This window comes from Macadamia integrifolia, chromosome 3, assembly GCF_013358625.1.
Source record: "Macadamia integrifolia cultivar HAES 741 chromosome 3, SCU_Mint_v3, whole genome shotgun sequence".
NCBI classification, from domain to species: domain Eukaryota; kingdom Viridiplantae; phylum Streptophyta; class Magnoliopsida; order Proteales; family Proteaceae; genus Macadamia; species Macadamia integrifolia.
This window is the reverse complement of record NC_056559.1, coordinates 30,494,341-30,505,412: the sequence shown is the minus strand read 5'-3', so window position 1 is coordinate 30,505,412 and position 11,072 is coordinate 30,494,341.

Here is an 11,072-nt window from a genome sequence, read left to right as displayed (position 1 = left end):
TTTTTTTGTAGAAGTGTGAGAGATTACCTAAGGAAAGATAAATTTTGTCGGTTTCTATTAAAAAAAGAAGAAAATAATAAATGCATAATAACCACACTATTTTCTAAATACTTATTGACTTATTCAAGATATATATATATATATATATTTTTTTTTTTACATGGGATAAAATTAGGTTATAATTCGGATAAAATTCGGTTTGGCCGAATTAAATTTTAAAAAAGTCTATAAAATTCAAGAAAATTTTATTTGATTTGAATTTAGAGAGAATTATTCATAAAATCTAGTAAAATTCTGTTCGACAAAATTATTTTATAATTCAGAGAATTTAATAACTAGGGTCAAAAGTCATCGAGGTCAGTCTTGCTCCTCTTGCCACTCCCTTTAGTGGAATGGGGCTTTAGATTATTGTCTTTTCTTGGGTCAATGTATCCGGACTGTTCCAAACATGGGTTGGAAGGATAGCATCTGAAATCCACTTAAGTTCTAGTGGTGGTGGCACTAGAGCAAAAGGGCCATTTGTTTATTGCAGCACTATGTCATAGCCCATTCACTAAAGGCCCACAGGCTTAGCCCATTAAGCCCATGTTCATTGCTTCTCTTCCTAAGTCCCTTGAGGAATGTGGTTAGGTTGACTTAGTGTTAGTGGAAGTGTTAAGTATCAGCGTGGTTGCCTAGAAAAGTCTAAGGCCGTGACAACTAGTTCTTGAGTTGGGTTATTGAAAACTACTGATCTACTTGCACAATCATACTTAACGATTTTTCACAAAGTGATGATGAAATGTATAATTTATACAAATCTTTTTATTTTTCAATTCAATCTGATCCATTCATTCGTAGAGCTAGGTCTAGAGGAAAGTTGTGACCTTGACTGTTAAGATCTTGTTGTGGCATTTTAACGAACATAATCTTTATCATGGTGCTATTCACATTCATTCATCAGCCTGCCCCTTCTGTGGCTTTAACAGAATCACTTGAACAGAGCAGAGCTAAGCATTCCCTAATAGAGCTATACCTGTCAATGATAAAGAAGAACTAAGAAGGAATATACAAAAGAGAAGGGCTTGAAATAGTCCAAGACCCCAAAAGAAGAGGCCTAAATAACAACAAAAAACAAAATGAACAACTAGCCCAAGTGCCCAATAGAAGAGCATTCACCACCCAATACACCCACTTATTAAAATGCATGAGAAGAAGAGCTCCAGAATCTGAAATGCCAAACTCCCACCAAGAACCTTCACCACTAATGTCTAACTTGAAGGCTTCCTAAGCTACACCTTTAAGAAAAACATGAACACATTCTTCCGAATATCTCCCGTATGATCACTACTGGTAACGTGCTGAGAATAATGTGGATAGAAACTTCACCACTTCAACAAGCTTAATGGCTCTCTCATTTAGGGCATAAGTTTGGGGTTTTTCAAAGTTTGTAAGTCCTTGAGGTCCTCTTTGTTTGATAGATAAAAGAGGAGAATGTATAAAAAGGTGGAAAACTTGTACTTAATTCTCACAAATAATTAAATATAAGTGTTTGAATAAATGGGGTCGATACTTGCGAAACAAGATCATTTAATGTAATATTAATTGTTGTGTGCTGATGTGGCATTTATCTTTTCCCACTCCATAAAAAAATTGGTGGGATTTCATGGAAAAGTTATTTTATGTGTGTCTCTATCATCCTTTTTCCTCTCTTTCACATAATATCTCACACCAATAAAAATTATATATTTCATTATTTCATTCCCTTCTTTTCATTGTCAACTCAACCCACAATATGCAGGATCCACTTTCAAAAGTTTTCCATTTCTTTTTATTCGCAAACAAACGGGGCTTAAATGTTTTTGGATAATGTCAAGAATGTATGGTTCCATATGCAATTCCAGAATGTGGTGGTTTTGTTCTCAAACTTTATTGGAGTTAAGCTAAAACCATTGTTTTACTCCCCCTCTTTTCTCTTTGGGAAACTCTGAAATGAGCTATTTCTAGTGAAATTCTGCAATCTCCCATTTGTTTCAGCATTAGTCTACACTCTAGGCCTAAAAGAAACCTCCTTACCTTTTGTGAGAGATACAAAGTGGTGGGAGAGGAACCCTAAAGCAGTTGAATTGGTCCATGACAGCCTCTTGGTCCTTGTTGCAACAAGACTAGAGACTTTCTATTCCAACCCTACTTTTTGTCTTGTAGCAAATTAGGTATAGCTGAAAATTTTATGGACAAGTAGACCTAAAGGCCCCCACTCACTTGTCAAATTCTAGCCAAAATAGATTTGGATAAGTGGTGAAATAAAGTTTCCATGAAAATTTGAAACATTTTTTAAATGGAATGAATAAATAAAAATACACGGGAATATGCCAACTCCTCAACTCTATGAAGATGCAATCACTACAGGTGAGAACTTGAAGATCACAATCAATGGTTTCAGTTTGACCGAGACCTTAGCATAGTTTTGGTAAGAGGGAGACCGGCTGATAAGATAATTGATCTTCAAAAACAAATCCTCAACAGATAGAATTCAAGACATCATATCCTCAATAGCTTCTTGCTATATAAATATATATTGATCCTTTTTAGTAGTTTCGTTCATTTTTTTCTCTCAAAGATACATATACCAACACTTTTTAAACCATATTACCCTTTGTACATGCCGTACTACTATTCTGTATCGACTAGGTATGGCTATCCATACCATTACCACCATTCTGTATCGGCTATGCATTTGTGCAGCAAATACTGATACAAAACAGCCGAACTATTAACAATTCCTAAAACCCTGAAAATGAGGCCCCAAAAACATAGAACTTGACAATCTATTAAGAGAACAAGAGGTTAACTCCGCAAACTTCTTTGAAAGCTTCCCCAAACATAGTGAATTTGTACACAATTTTCTGATTAAGGGACTGGAAAACTTGTTTTTAGAGGGCAGCATGTTATTCATAGCTGCTAAAAACAGGGTCAATGTCTGGACATTCCCTACTGGAAAATGCCAGGACATCCAGATCGGCTTGATTATTTTTTTCTTCTAAAACATTACGTAAATTTACAAATCTTGTATAAGAATTAATGTTAAAAAAAATACCTCTAAAGGATGAATAAAAAGAAAATACCTACAAAGATGAATAAAGATAGGATAGTCTTCAGAATTGATATTTCCTTTGAAGCTCGTCAAAAAAGGTTGATTTTTCCTTATATTTTTTCAAACAAGGGCTTCTGTTGCAAAGTATTTTGTGAATCTCTTTTTTTTTTTCTGGTGAAGTTGTGTGAATCCTTCAGATAATATTAAAATAATAAAATTCTTGGGTGAACGCAATATAATTAATTAGATATCAAAGTTATACATTATGATATTATTTTCCTAGAAACAAAACATGTAACCTCTGTTTTACTGTTGTGCGGCTTGTGCCTTTATGGGCTTCCAATGTAGTAGAGTTTTTTTTTTTTTTTTTTTTTTTTTTTTTTTTTTTTATGGTCAATAAATTAGAATTAAAAAAGGAAATTTTTTTTAACAAAACTAATTTTTCTCTAATGGCATACTCAAACTAGGAGTGCAACATGGTTGGGTTTTTTAAAATCCTAGCCCAACCCTGAATCCCCTTAATTGGGCCCAAACCCACCCTAACCTTGACTCATGGCCGCAAAACTTCAACCTTGGTCTTACCCTTCAGGGTTCAGCCCAACCCTTACCCACCTTGATTGGCCCTGATTTTTTAAGATCGGGCCGGAATGACCCTGACCTTGATTGACCCTGACCTTAGTTTACCATCAAGGGCTGGGTATACCTGACCTTGACCCTGCAAAATAATAAAGAAGAGATTAAAAAAAAAAAATTACTAAGTTATAAATTTCTTGGTAAAAAAAACAAGAGAGATCGATGAGAAGATATATTAAGAGTTTTGAGGTGTCAATGACTCAATGTCAAACAATACATAAAATTAGGTTAAATTCAGGGTTTAGCATCAGGGTCACAACCAAGGTCAACATCAGAGGCAAAAATCAGGGTCGGACTGGGCCAAAACCAGGGCCGGATTTAGAACAGGCTGGGCGGGCCAAAGACATCAACTCTTACCCTCCTGACCCTCACTCAGGGTCAAAAATTTTAGGGTCAAGCTGGTCCTCAGGGCCAAAATTTTTGGGTCAATACTTATTTGAGATCAGGGCGGGTTAAATTTTTGGGTCAGTAGTTATTCTGCTTCAGTCACACTGCTAAACCAGCGCATCAGGGACAACTATGATTCCAAAAAACTATCTTCATAGTCATCTAGTGTTTGTTATTGCCAAGGTTAGCCCTAGGACCGTCCCATTGATCAGTAACTTCCTTGCCTTTAAAGATTGTCTGATCTACTTTAAAAAGCTCTTGAATTCGCTCTGACTACCTTAATCCTACCCATTCTTGATCCAAGGTAAGTGCTTGCATATAAACCTGAACCATGCCGGTTATCATCAAAGTTGATACGCGTGAGAGACTCTTATTTCTCTCTCCTTTCATACTAGGATCATGCAGTGTCTCCACCTCAAAATAAGAAGTCTTTGAAAAATTTTGCAAGCCTCCTTTGACAGTACATAAGAAAAGGAGATTGGATCCATTTTTTGATCGTAGGGTATGAGTGAACATCACGTTATACTATTTTAAAAAGTGGGAAAAAAATGTCCCTCAGATTGTATGATTTTATTTTATCTTCTAAAATTATGATGTTGGGTGGGGAAAATTTTTTCACAAAATTATGGGAAGATCTATCGTCTCTATGGCCGTTGTTGGGAATTTGGGAGGGAAGAATATTTTTTTAAGAGGTTGGAGTTCAGATAATATCAGTCAGATTGTGGAAAGATGGTTGGTGGGTTGTGGGTAGGGGTGTCAATCGGTCGGTCTGGCTCGGTTTTGGTCTGGGTTGAGTCGATTTCGGTGTGGGAAAGCTGAAACTGAAACAGAACCAATAAGGAAATTATGGTTTCAGTTTGGTTTCGATTTTGATGCGGTTTGATTTCGGTTTGTCTTCAGTTTCTTAAATCGATTTGTAACCGGGTTGGTTTTGGTTTTTAGTCCAGTTTGGATTCGACTTTCCATACAAATGTATACAAAACTATGCAAAATTTGATTTTTTTAATGAATTTTGGAGTGTTTCAGTTTCTTACCGGTTTGGTTTCAGTTTCGGTCAGGGTTTTGAGTCGGTTTCGATTTGGTTTCGGGTTCATCCGGTTTCCGGTGCGGTTCGATTTGGTTTTGGGATTGCAATACTCCAAATCGAACCGAACCAATAAGGTTTTGGTTTGGTTTGATCCGTGTTGTTATCGGTTTGGTCCAACGGGTTTTACCGGTTCGATTTAGGAATTGACACCCCTAATTGTGGGGGAGCTGAATGTTTTTAAATTTCCACCCAAAAAAGGCAGGCCTCTTAGTTGAATGGACATTCCTTTCAAAAGAGTTCGGAGGATTTAGCAGTGTGACTGAAGCAGGTATAAAGAAGAAGAATGGCTGAATGGGTCAATGAGGATTATTTACCGAATCCAAACCATGCAAGCGATTGGGATTATTTAGTAACTTTTAGTTACAATTTTATATGGGAGTTTTAGAGAGAGTTAGCTATTTTTTGGATTTGCTTTTGGTTTGTTGTTTAGATATTGAATGTAATTAATTTCTTTTCTTTTAAATATGCTTGTAATGCAATGAATATTAGAAAATGAAAATATAGAGTTTTAGAGGTGTTTAGTAATGTTTCTCTTCTAAGAACACCATTCTTAGACAAAATCATCTATTATTGTTTGTTCATTCAAAATGATTCTTTGCCTTGGGTTTGGTAAACCTATTTAGAACTGTTCCCTTCTTTTTGCTGCCCTCACAATCACACATACATACACTCACACTTTTCTCCTTTTGCTGCATTTACATTCACACTTTTATTGGTAAGGTACACAAGACCAATCTTTGTGATACATGGAGGAAACAAATCTAATGGTCAAGAATAAATCCCTCGATTTTACCCACTTAACCTAACTGACACCAATAACAACTGCTTAGCTCAGTTGATGAACATGATGTGCATAAAACTCATGCTCACTAGGAGGTCTCAACAATTAATAGAATGATTTGGCTCCATAGCTACTTGGCCAAATCTGCAAAACAACAACCATAAGGTAACTCATTGTAAAAAATAAAAGCTGAATCCTCCATCATATATTGTTATTATTGCCACCACTCCCATCCTTCTAAGGAGGATAGTTTTCAATCCGGTGTGTATTCTAAATTACCTTAAATGACAAAAAGGCCATGGTGGTTTCCACCTTTGGAACCTTAATTGTGGATAAAGATAGAGCCGGATGCTAATATATGAAACTCAAAGCAATTTCTCGAGGATGAATTGTTGAGCTTAAGCATGAATATTCTGCCTCCTTAAATGGTCTTCTTCCTCCAGAAAACCTTGTTTAGTTAAAAAAAAAGGCATAATTAGCTAACTACCGTAGTGCTCTAAGGCTGCGTTTGGTACCTTTGCAAAAAGAGTACATCCGGAGCAGGACAAAAAAAAGATAGAAGGGATTTGGATAGAAATTGTTTGAAGACACCAGAAACCATGAAAAGTGTTGGTGCTCAAACTTGCACAACACAGATTAGTTGCAGGCCTGGATGAAGCTCCGAGACCAGGCTCTGATGCTCAAGTTAGACATGAGGGTAATCATCTTAATGAGAATATTCAAACGATTGAGAATATTACCTGCGTTGGGGAGTGAGTCCCCCTTATATAGAAAGTTAGGATCCTGACTTCATTGGTCCATCTTACTTAGAGCATCTCCACGTGTCTCTTCCTTGTAAGATCAGATCAACCTGGGGGTGCCAACATAGCACCATATCTTAACGGCTAACTCAACCCAAGTTAATTCTTCTTTAACGGTCTACCTGACCATGGTTAGGCGCTCCAACAACTAACTCAACCAGGATCAATGATGGTTAACTTGCTTGATGGTCAAGTATACCTTACCATGGTCTTATTGACCTGGAGTTAAGAAATCGTCTGACTATGGTTAGCCGTTTTGAGGGATCATCAATCCGTGGGGTATGAAGGGCCTTGGGAGTGCTTGAGGCACCCTGGCCTCCTCGACCGTTGTTTGACTTATGAGGGTGATGTGCCACATGTTCAACCCTGTGACCAACGGCTGGTCTATGTGCTCGGTGTGACATGCACGACCATATGGCTAACTGCTCCTCCATGTGCTCGGCGGGACATGCGCAATTATATGGCTAGCGGTTGGTCCATGTGCTTGGCGGGACATTCGCGACCATATGACTAGCAGTTGGTCCATGTGCTCGGCGGGACATGTGCGACCATATGGCTAGCAGTTGGTCCATGTGCTCGGTGTATATATATGGTATATCATATGCCCCCCACTCCTTAAGCTTCTAGTATAGGAGCTCGAGGAGTAAAATCTTTAAGAGTGTCCTTTGGGATTTTATAGTGTCGTCTTTGTTCAGATCTATATGGCATCAAAACAATAATAAATTGTTCAGATTCAGCTAACTAATTAAATTTTACAAGTGTGAAACCCACACTTCAACATCCTCAACCCATTGGAAAAAAAAAACTCAGGTCAAGTGTTGCAGTAGCTCTATACTCATATTGTGAGATAAAATCAGCTGTTATTAAGGTGAATCACAGTGTTACACCTTATTATAAATACTCCTTGTTTTGATAAACATGCAAGATTTAATTCCCTAATACAAAGAAAACAAATTTGGTAGCAAGTTTTCTCCTTATTTCCTAAAAGACATTAATTTTTCAAAACTAAATCATCATTGATTTGGTAATATGAGAATTATTGGAAGAAAATGATCATGTCTTCTGAGAAGGGATAAAACTAATCCTATAAGCAATTTCATATGGGAGGATTAGAATAGGAGGGGCATAGGGGACTTTTCTAAAGGCAGGAGGAGAGAGATAGACATAGATCTGGGTATAACGGTGGCATACCCAGCCTTTTCTTAGTTTGATGATAATTTTTTTTTTTCTGAAGCAACGATGCGCTTATAAAGTTTCAATTTAGGAGTATCCAGTGTTACCACAAAAATAAAGGAATAACCATTAAAATATATATATATATATATATATATATATAAAAAAAAAAAGGATTCAATTTAAAATTGAAACTAACAATAATGTACAATATAACAGAAAAACACCTTAGCAATATAATATCCATGTCTTATTTTGAGGCTCCCTCATTGCCATAACGAAATTGTGCAAAAGGGTTTTGATGATGGTTGATGGGATTTGCTAGCTCCTAAGACACATATTGCATGGTTGGACGAGATTTTGGATTGTTTCGCAAACATGCAATTACAAGCATCATTGAGAAAGTCAAATATTGTGTTATCAATTGTGTCAGTGGTTGGAGACATGGGTCTAACACATCCTTTAGTATTATATATTTTCCATTTGTCAATTATATTGAAGTGATGATTCACCCGGATGTCTTCCCATAATTGTCTCCAATGCTAGAAACCCAAAGCCATAGACATCGTATTTTCAGTCGCAACAATCATATAAGCAAACTCTGATAAAAGGGAAAGGAAAAACAACAAATTCAGCTTCTTCACAACCCTACATCTCTTTTGTTTTGATTGTCCTATTAAGAATGTCTTATAAGTTGCACCTAAGATGTATATCAATCTCAAGTTTTTTTGCATTGTGAATTATTGTTATATATGTCTTTTTTTTGGTAAAATGATTGATGATTCAAAATTAATATCTGTATACTTAGAATTTTAAGCATAGGAAAATGGTGAATATAATGTAACTTACCTGGAGCAATATATCCATATGTGGAACTGGTGTGATGATAGAAAGAGATATAATGAGAATCTTGACTTTAAGCCTTTTCTTCTACTTTTACATGGGCGACCCCCACAGTCACCATACAATCATGTGTTTTAGTCTTCCATATTTCCAGTGGAGCTTCCAAACCATCGTAGGACAAATCCAAATCCATGCAAGAAGAATTGCATTTCCCCATCTGTGCAGGCATTGGACAATGTAGCTTGTTGTGACTGAGATTGAGCAGCTTCAATTGTTCCATATCTCCAATTTCTATAGAATTGGACCATTCAACTCATTGTTGCACAGGTCCAATTGGTAGGGATTCTAAAAATTCCCCATTGTTGGAGGTATTGAACTAGTTAGCTTATTGTTACTTAGGTCTAACACTTTTAGATTTCCCAAATTCCCCATCTGCTTAGGTATTGGACCATGAGCTTGCTGTAGATGGGATAATACAACCCCAGCTGTTCTTTTTCTCCAACTTCCATGGGGATTGAACCATTCAACTCTTTGTGACTCAGGTCCAATCGAAAAGTTTCTTAAGATTCCCCATTTCAACCGGTATTGAACCCGAAAGCCAGTATTCAATTTATGGAGCTCTGCAGATCCAAAGTGTAAAGACAGTTTAATTTCTGTTACTCTTCCAGCTTCATTGCAGGCTATCCCATCCTACTCACATGGGCTTGTATCAGTTACATTCCAAGAATCAGGAAAGTAACCTCCACTAGCTTTCTAGTTGAGTAGAGCTTTGGCTTCTGGTGATGGTGGTGATGATGATGATTCAGATGGTGCTACTGCTATTGTTGTAGGGCTTACAGAGAAGGTGAAATAATTCCATACATGAACAAAAATAACAACTATTTCCAGTACAAATCCAACAAAGGATGCCATAGAACAATTTGCTGACTCTGTTTGGCTCAATTCTATGCGCTAATCAAGCCTCTGAACTTCATTATTGTGTGGCTGCTTTCAAAGTCTAGTTTTTGGGCAGAAGGTTTCTTGAATGTTCCAAAGAGAGGTTCCATGCATATGAAATCCACTTTAGTTCTGTGGTAGTGGTGGAACTAAAGGAAAAGGGCCATTTATGTTGGCATGATAAGGATCGACTGAGTAAGATATGTTTTGGTATGATAAGGATCTGCTGGCAGATAAGGATCAATTTTCTATTCTTAGAAAGAGAATTGTTCCATATTATGGCTAATTTGGCTGATTTCATTCCTTTTGTATTTAATCCTTGTATGGTAGTTTGCGTGTATTCCATCTAATTAAGAAATAAGATTTCTCTCCCAATAAAAAAAAAGAATTGAGAGTTTTTCTCTAAGGAGTAGGCTTCTAAGGAAGACCTAACCTCGTTACATGCTTGTGTTATTTTCCTTATGTTCTTCTCTTAACATTTACAACTTATTTATTACAGTTGTTGAGGATTATTTTGTCTACTCTTTATCGATCAGTTTTAAGTGTGAATATCCTTTTCTTTCTTTTCAATAAATATGCATGAGAAGAGCTTTTCATAAGCACAGCTAGCTGCCATCTTTAGTAACAGTGAACAAATATCAGTTGTTATGACGATTTTACCCTTGAACCATATAGGTTTATGGAGTCTTGAAGATGGCATTGTTCTCGTCATACATTGTTCAACCTTTGATTGGATTTTGAGTTCTCTCTTGTTTCACTTTCTCTCTCATGTTATGTCTTGCTAGTCCCTCTCCAGCCACCGGAAGATCTGAAACTTGGGCTCCAAAGGACCAAGCCGTATTGAAATTTCTGTCTTTCGGTTTGGATTTCCAACCCTGGCCAAGGTGAGGTTTATATTGAAGGCTCCACTTGGGCCTCAATTTACAAACAAGTGCATCATTCTAATACTATGTTTGTTCATAAGGTCCTACAATGGTAAGGTATGCTAACTATCTTCTCCCATACCTAGGTTTCCATCTTCTTATTTGACATTTTTTCCAAGTGAAATATATGCTTCCTGCTAGGTTTTCCGGGCCAGGTGGGCTGGGCTAGGCTAGCTAAGGTTAAGTTACCTCAGGTTGATTAAATCAACGGACCATAATAGTTTTATTCAATTCCGTTAGTGAAACTAAAGTTATATCTTTAGGACCATAATTATCCCGCTAGGGTTGACATTAGTCTTAATCTTTATATATATATATATATATAATTTTAATTGTTTTGTTCCGAAGTAGAGGAGGATTTATTCAATCACATAGTTTGGGCTCTTAGAATATGGCGCCCTTGTGGCAATCTATTTGATTGTATCGAAAGGCCCAA